Source organism: Corylus avellana, chromosome ca1 (assembly GCF_901000735.1).
Source record: "Corylus avellana chromosome ca1, CavTom2PMs-1.0".
NCBI classification, from domain to species: domain Eukaryota; kingdom Viridiplantae; phylum Streptophyta; class Magnoliopsida; order Fagales; family Betulaceae; genus Corylus; species Corylus avellana.
Window position 1 is genome coordinate 1,618,595 of NC_081541.1, and position 9,348 is coordinate 1,627,942.

A 9,348-nucleotide genomic window follows, 5' to 3' on the forward strand; every position below is an offset into this window, starting at 1 on the left:
TTTTGGGTGTCAAATGAATTAATTAAACTCATGCATTAATTGTGCAAATAGTTTATATTCATAATCATGTCAGTAGCAGTGAAAAACTCGTAGGGGTCGAGCTTCATGATAAACATGGCACCAATTTTTTTTTTTTTCAAAACACAAAACAACATGTTTATTCTTAAAATAGATCGCTATATTGATGGTTTGGACTTCAAGAATGGTTTTGAGTTTGTGTTTGACAGTTAGAGTTTGATCTAAAGACTTCTTTGATCTTCTCCTTAATTCTGAATTGCGGCCAAAGAGTGTAGGCTTTCTTCATACACAAGGACCCTTTTAAATAAACACGAAATCATAGTTTAAGGCAGGGCTTAGAAACCAAGTCTTACTACCCTAACACTTAATCACACGCCTACTAGGATCGAGTTCTATTCCTTTATGTAATTAGGCCAAGCTTAAAGGGTAATTTTCAATTTGAGAAGAGACTTAGGCTCCGTTTGTTTCACCATAAAATGATTTACCGAAAATGTTTTTTGAATTTTTGGGCGTTTGATGCAACGTAAAATAATAGTCAACGAAAAATATTTTTCCTTTGACCGAAAATTCTTTAATTTTCGAAAAATGGTTTACGGTTTTTAAAAAACCATAAACCATTTTCCGACTTTGAGCATCTCATTCATAAATCAACGGATCTTGCCAAGACCCGCCTGGACTTAACCAGGACCCACCTAGGACCTGCACGAGACCCTATTAGGACCTACTCGAGACCCGCCTAGACCTGCCAGGGACTTGTCCCGGACTCGCCTGGGGCTTGACCGGGACTTCCATGGGACTTGATCGGGACTCGCCCGGGACCCGCCTGTGACTCACCTGGAACTTGATCGAGACCTGCTCGGGACCTGCCCAGGACCCACTCAGGACTTGACCGAGACTCGACCGGACCCACCTTGAAACCTGTTGAGACTTGACCGGGACCCGCCCGGGACCCCATTGGGACCTGCCCGAACCTGCCCGGGACTGGACCAGGACCTGCCCAGGACATGACTAGGACTTGCCTAGGAACCACTTGGGACTTGACCGAGACTTGCTCGAGACTTGACCGGGACCCACCTGAGACTTGATCGGGACTTGCTCAGGACCCCATTAGGACTTGATCGGGAACCGCCCAGGACCCTGTCGAGACTCGCCCGAGACTTGACTGAGACTCGCTCGAGACTTGCCCAGGACCCCGTCGGGACCTACTTGGGATTTAACCGGGACCTGACCAGGACTCGACCGGACCTGCCCGGGACTCGTCAGAAAATATTCTCGGTGGAAAATATTTTCCTTGAAAATGATTTCTTAGAAACATTTTCTGGTATTTGTCATGTACGGAAAATCAGGCGGGTCCTAGTCAGGTCCCCAACGTCGGAAAATGTTTTCAGCAGAAAACATTTTCCTGAAAAACATTTTTAGATGAAAACATTTTCCTGTAAAACATTTTCCGGTATTTGATGTGTACGCAAAATCATATTAAACACTAAATTACATGCCCCTGTCGGGTCTTGTGAGGATCCTATAAAGGTTTCGGGCTGATTCCAATGAGTCCCGATAGGGTCTAGGCCAGGTAGGGTCCGGGCGGGTCCTGGGTGAGTCACAGTCGGTAATTTTTAGTTCTGAATAAAAATTACATTTTATAAGTTAATATGATTAAATGAAAATATAAAAAATATTTGTAATTTTCCATGCCGCGCCAAACGCCGGAAAATATTTTTATCGTAAAACATTTTTTTGTAAAATGACTTTTCTAAAAATATTTTACGATAGAAAATATTTTATGCTGAAACAAACAGAGCCTTAAAAGAAAAATAAAACTCTCCGTTTTCTCCCTTCCCCGTTGATTTAAAAGAAAAAAAAAATAGTACTAATTGGCTTAGGACACTTATGTTCATCTCATGGTTTGTTTTAGGTTACCATGCATTAATTAGTTCCACTAAAAAGCTGTACTTAATTGCACTCTCATATTTATTTTGATTAAACAAGAGCTACCTTAACTTCTTATAATTGTATTTGAACCCTGCATAAAATATTTGTAGTGAAATGAAAATCAATAAACAAAATATGGCCGTGCATAATTTCCTCTGGCATTTCCACGGAAAGTGTAGGGTCTACTAACCTCGAACTAGACCATTTATATCATGTTCTCAATATCGTATTACTGTCTCCGTCCTTTTAAATGGAACTCGTATTTTCTCATATATATCTGCAGTGTTCTTACCTTCTTTTAATATTTTTCTTTAGTTTTTGTTTGGATACCTGTAAATTTACTGATCTTTAAGAGACTTGCTGGCCTTGTAGGTGTTGGGTGCCTTTTGGTACTTTTTTTCTATCGAACAAGAGACGGCTTGTTGGCAAATAGCTTGTGAAAGTCATATTGGATGTACCAGAAGTGCTTTGAGATGCGAACATAGTTTAGGAAATTACACATTTTTAAATTATTATTGTCCAGTAAGTCCACCAAATATTACCCTCTTTGATTTTGGAATATTCCTCTTAGCCCTTCAATCTGGTATCGTATCGTCAACAAATTTTCCACAGAAGCTCTCCTACTGTTTCTGGTGGGGCTTACGAAATTTGAGGTATGCCCATTAGGCTAGCTTTATCATTAAATATTCCACAACAATTTTTATATGCTTGTCATCAATAAACATATCATTCAAGGCTAAATTAAAAAAATGGAAGAGTTTCGGTTGATCTTGTACATTTGCTGCACCATGCAGAGTGCAACATGATATAACAGGAGTTTGTGCAATATCCTGCATTTCCTGATATTTCAATTTTTTTTACTTCTAAATTAAGACTATATTGCATTTATTCAGATGTTTTTGTCGTGATCACAAGAAAATAGGGGGAAAACAAGAAAAAGTGGAGAGGAACGGAAGAAGAGAAGAAACCTTGATAAGCCAATTAGCTCAATTGCAGCTCAAATATGAAATTACGTGAAAAGATATATATATATATATATATACAGCTCTCATTGTTTAGATGATGGTCTTTGTAGGTATTGTTATTTTGGGGTTGTGATCGATCTTGGCTTCTGTTTGCGTATGTTGAGTCCTACATACAGCTAGCTCTAGTCTTAATTTATATTACTAATTACTAAATAGTAAATAGATTATTGTTTCCTTGATTTTTGCAGTTCTTTTGGTCAAAACCTTTAAACAAGCACGGCTTTTTGGGAAAATTGCTTCGCATTTAGTATTGCAATCTCTGGAATGTTACTGTTTTTGTACTTCATCGGAAATTTGCAGGTTGGTGCTCGCTCACCATATATATACATAGATATTGAATTGTTATATATATATATAAAGATTCCCTCCCGTATTTATTTAATTTTGTGTGTGATCATTAAGGATGGTTTCTAGTTTTCTATACGCATAATAGGACGCAGGTTTCTTTTGCTTTATGATCAGATAAGTCATCTAAAAGGCCAACCTTGAAGATTAATTAACGAAACAATATGGTTATTCACACTTACTCGTCATCATTTTATCTTTATTCCTTTTGTCTTATTTTGTCTGTTATTTGATTTTTTTTTCTTTTTTTTCTTTTCTAAGATTAATCTTGGTGCGCCCCTTTTTATCTTTATTTTGTTTCTTGAAACATTGCTTGAGCTATATCAATTCAATAGAATGGCCAAGAAACATTCATTTAACAAAATCTTTATTAGTTTGTGAGATCAACATTAAAGTTTTTGGGTTAAAAAGGCTATGCAGCTCAGGAGACGTTATGTATTATTGACTATGGACAGACGAAACGGTGCCTTTTGTTGTCCATACATATATGCATACATATCTAGTATTTTGAAGTCACATGCAACAACATCAAAAAGTCGGCACATCATACCGGTACTTTTTCTGTGAAATTCCAATTATACCCTTCAAAATAATAATATTAAAAAAATAAAAAAATTTAGAAGAACAAACCACCTCCTCTCAACATTCAACCCTCACAGAGGGGGCTTTCTTTTTTAAAAAATTTTATTTTGTAATTTTTTATTTATTTTTATTTTGAAGAGTATAATTGGATTTTCAGAGAAAATTATGAGTATGATGTGTCCACTTAATTACATAGCTAAGCGATTGGCTAGCTAGCTGATCAGGTCACATACACTTCATCAGCAATTTGAACAAATTAAAAAGTTGACACATGAAGTGATTTTTAAAGTAAATAAAACCTAAGGAGTGATTCTTTTCTAAAACAAATTAGGGAATAATTTTTTATTTTTCCTAAAAAAGTATTTCCTTAACTATTAAATATAAGAATAAAAAAATATAGTCATTTTTAAAGATACTATAGATAGGTCAGATAGGATTGTAATTGAGTTGAGTCAAGTCATGTATTGAATGTTCAGGAGTTTGGTTCATTTATTTTTCGAATGACCTTGAGTTTGTAAAAGCTAAATTTATGTTTTAAAATATTTATTAGATAATTAAATTAATTAAAATTTTCATTTTTAATTATCATATTTAAGTTTTGTAATAAATAATAATTTAGCAGTAGAATTTGATAAATTGAAGTGGTCCCATTGCAGATTTTCTTGCAGTTCGAGACATCTACGTGGTTTGAGAATAAAAAGGCAAAGGAGACTATGAAAGCTAAAGAGCGAGACATTGAGTTGTGGATAGAGAGAAACCTGCAGCCCTCTCCTAGTACAAAACAGGAGATCATGTCCGAAATTCATCGCCTGCTGAAAGAAAAGAAAGATGTTGACGTGCATAATATGCTGCCTTATCTTCCCATGGGACTTGGAAGGAACATTAAGTGCCATATCTGCTTACCATTAATAAGGAAAGTTAGTCCTCTTCCCTTTTTTTTTTTTTTTAAAAGTTGAGTAGATTGTGAAAGTGCAGCGTACTTTGATGTTAAATCTCACATTTATTCGTCATTAGGTGAGACTATACATGTTTGGTAAGTAATTATATTTGAAAAGTTTTAATTGTAAGATTGAGTAGTTATTTTGAAGTACGTAATAGCATAGAGAAATACTACACTTATTTTCATTTTTTTTATATAATTTTTTCACATGCATAAGTGATTTTTAAAACTACAATTGAATCAAAATCCAATAAAAATCAATTTCGTATCTATTGGTACGTGGTTTTAAAAGCCACTTATGAGTATAAAAAAATTACGTAAAAAAGTGAGAGTAAGTGTAGTCTTCCTTAATAGCTTAAATATAGTTAGCGCTTTTCAAAATTGTGACAAATGGTATAGAGTAATCTAATAATATCATATGGCCCTAGAGCACTGCAATATGATGTGGGCTTGATGAGAACATTTGAGATTTGAGTGGAGGAAATCGATTATAACACCGTAGAACGTTAATTAAGTCTCACATTAAGTAGATGGTATGTGAAGGTGTTGCATCAATGCTAAGTTTAACATTGGTTCCTTATTAAGTAAGGCACAATATGAGACTAGGTTTTGTAAATAACTTAGGGGCTCCAATTATAACATTGAATAGTCATTCTGGTGTAACAGTATAAATGTGACTAGTGCTTAACATGGTATGGATGTCTCATTTAGAGCACTGCAATATGATGTGGGCTTGATGAGAACATTTGAGATTTGAGTGGAGGAAATCGATTATAACACCGTAGAACATTAATTAAGTCTCACATTAAGTAGATGGTAGGTGAAGGTGTTGCATCAATGCTAAGTTTAACATTGGTTCCTTATTAAGTAAGGCACAATATGAGACTAGGTTTTGTAAATAACTTAGGGGCTCCAATTATAACATTGAATAGTCATTCTGGTGTAACAGTATAAATGTGACTAGTGCTTGACATGGTATGGATGTCTCATTTAGCCAATAACTCAGTTACTAGCTACTCGCATCGATCTTTGCATGAACCCGATCCATTTTAGCATATGTTCAAGACCATTCATGTTCTTGATTCATTTTAGCATACACATTGATCAAGACCATTCACATTTTTCTTTAAATATTAATTATATGATTAAATTAATTTTTTGTAAAATATTTAACTGAAATGTGAAATTTAAACTCATATCCATTACTCTAATAACAAATATTATCAATTTTTGTTTTTGTTTTAATTTTTTTAAATAATAAAAATAATGAATTTAATCATTTAATTATTATTATTAATGTTAAATTACCAATTATCTCAAAAGCTTAAGCTTTAAGGATAACTGGTGATTTAACATAGTATCAAAGCCAAAGGTACTGGGATCGAACTTTGATTCCGTCAATTTACCCCATTTAAATTAAATATTCTATGTGTTGGACCTCATCTATTAAAAGAGAGTTTAAGTCCACACGTGAGAGGGAATGTTAAAGTAATGGTTAAGTGATTAAATTTATCTCTTTATATAAACTTAATTATTGTAATTCTTAGGATTGAAAGTAGTAACTAATGTGTTTCCTTAAATTTTACATGCCGTTTTAATTCTTGACAATGAATTTTTATATATACACCTTCAGATAATTTAATGATTTCCTATTTGACAGTAGCGTTCTCGTTACTCCTCTTTTGCTTGTGCTGCTAGGTGCCACAGCTTCAAGGACCAAATGGTTCACAGTTACAATTGATGATATGCGACTATCTCACGCCAGTGCATTACAATAAGCATAGCTACATTGTGAGGGAGGGAGAACCACTTGATGTGATGCTCTTCATAACGCAAGGCATCATATGGAACTTCACCACCATTAATGGCAAAGGAAGCGTTGAGTGTATTGAGGGAGGTAGTTTCTATGGAGAACAACTTCTAGATTGGGGGTTGGAACTCTCCGACGTCGCCAACCTATCCAACCTCCCAATGTCTCCCAAAAGTTTGAAAACCCATACAGAAGTTGAAGCCTTTGCTCTAATGGCCAGCGACTTGAGGACTATAGTTTCCAGCTGGCACCGTAATAAAGCAGCTTGTGTTATACAAGAAGCTTTCCGTTCTAGAATACGGCGGGTTGAGGAGAAGAAGAAAAGTGAAATGTCATCTGCCCTGTTACCCAAAGGGAACAGATCGATGCTATAGCTCTCATGCTCTTTGTGTTTCAATAGTAGTTCAAAAAAACCTTAAGTTGTCTACCGAAATCTCCGCTGCTTTTCCAATGAAAGACTTGCTAGTTGTTTGAATTATGGAAATGAAGGATTTCTCTAACTAATTAATAAACTGTCGATACAACAGAATTACAGATTATTCTCTGCTGAAAATATGTTTGCTGAATATATATATATATATATTTTGTTCTTTGCTGAAAATATGTTGTATATATAGCTTTCCAAATTGTCTTCGATAGTGGTGGTATCCACTTGGTAACCTGACTAGCTAGGCATTTCCGAGTGTGATAATAGTTTGTGGAGTTCCGAGTCATGTTATTCTTCAAAATTTGAAGGCTATAAAGCCAAGGTGATAATACGAGGATGAAATGTATTTCTTTCCCTCATTGTATGATGGCTTGGCTAGCAAACATTAATTGAACAAGTAAGTGTTTATTAATTCTTCATATTAAATTCCCTTCCATAATCTATAATTGTATAGGGTTTAGGGTTGCAATGACCCTCATATATTTAACTATATATTGGATATTGGAATTTTCTTATTATTCTTTGTAGATGTATTTAAATCAGAAACGCAGGTTAAAAAGAAGATTGTATCGCAACCATCTGATCAAGTCAGTTTACCACACAAAGCACAACTATATATATATATATATATAAAAGGAGTTTTCCAGCACCTTAATTAAGGAAAAGAGGAATATAAATTTCTCCCAAAATAACTAAGCAAAACAATACTAGCAGTCTGTTGGAAAATTCAAGACCAACTGTGCCACACACATCTTTATTTTTTTCAATGTTAATGTTAATGTTCGCCACTTTCAACATCTTGATCATGTTTTTGTTTTTCTAGTCATTTTAATTTGTACCTCCTTTTCCCCATGTTTTTCTTTGCACAATAAATTAAGCAAGCTAGTTTTATTTTTGATGTCTTTGTTACTTCTTCATGTTAAATTCCCTTTCTTAATCTTTAATTATATAAGGTTTAGAGTTTAGCGTTTAGGCATTGACCCTCATATAATTATTGGATATTAAAAATGAAAAAGAAAAGAAAAAGGAAAAGAAAGGGATAGGTCTGAAGTGAGACCCAGCTGCGCAACACGTACGGAATAATGAAGTGCCGAAAAAGCGGGAATAACATATCAACGGTAGTGGGCGAAGCTACAACCTGGTACCCCAATCAACGGTAGCGGGCCAAGTTTTCATTTGCCAACTAAAAACTACTACCGGAAAGTTTTTAATTGCAACGTGATCATGTCCATGGTAATTTTGTTAATTCACGGATTGTTTTCCAAGTTAGAGCAATGAGGGAAAGGAGAAGATGAATTCGTAAGAAAGGATTAGATATATTATTGCTAGTTAGATTGCACTCATTTATAGAAGAGTGCCTAGACATAATGACAAAAACAATATTACCTAAGCTCTTACTGTCTTACATCATTTACACCCTTGTTTTTCTATGTATGCACAAAAGAAGTGAGAGAAAGATTCGTACTAATAACTTTCGCCTCATGAAACATAGTGATTTTCACCGATCGCTTCATTAAGTATAGTGATTCCCACTGATTGAGCTATCACCGAAAGACATTTACACACACCTTTTAAAATCTTTACTTATAAATTAGGGTTATTTTGTGTACCCATCTTTAAGGTTAAACTCCATACTTATGCAACAAGGTCCTACCACACAAATAAGGTAAGTCAAGACTTTGCCGTGAGGTGTAACCTCAAATAATTATTTTTATCTAAAAAAATTTGAACCTTAAACCTAATAAAGTTAACTACCAAATTTCATAACCTTCATGCCCACCCTTTGAAATTATTTTACAATAATATTGTACTTGAAATGGGTTGATCCCCACGAGTTGATTACTTATGTTATAAAGATAAAAAGTACTGATATTTTGGTCGAGGGCATTACGCATTTTGTCCTCCATCTGTTCTATGACTTCAGCAACAATGACATCAATTAGCAAATTGCACAACAAATTACGGATACAATCTCAATTTCCTTTAACTCCATCGCCATAGATATGAGTAATTGTAAAAATCTCTATTGTGATTAATCGCATGTAGTGGACTTTTTATACTAACGGGCCTTAAGCCTAAGCTCCATGCAGGAGGGGCCGAATATTTGGGTTGCTAAGTCCAATGAGATATTCATATCTCAACAATACTCAATGTTGGGTTTAGTACGTTTTAGGAAAAATGTAAAAACAGTTTATTTGATCTGTAATTAGCTCAATGTAATATTAACATAAATTAAAAGGTCTTTGAGATATGTCAAAAAAAATAAAGGTTA

At 34.5% G+C, this 9,348-nt stretch overlaps 1 pseudogene; it reads left to right on the plus strand.

Moving 5' to 3' along the window:
• The first annotated feature begins 2,197 nt into the window (after positions 1-2,197).
• LOC132164752 (cyclic nucleotide-gated ion channel 1-like) lies at positions 2,198-7,023 on the plus strand (annotated as a pseudogene).
• The last annotated feature ends 2,325 nt before the right edge of the window (positions 7,024-9,348 follow it).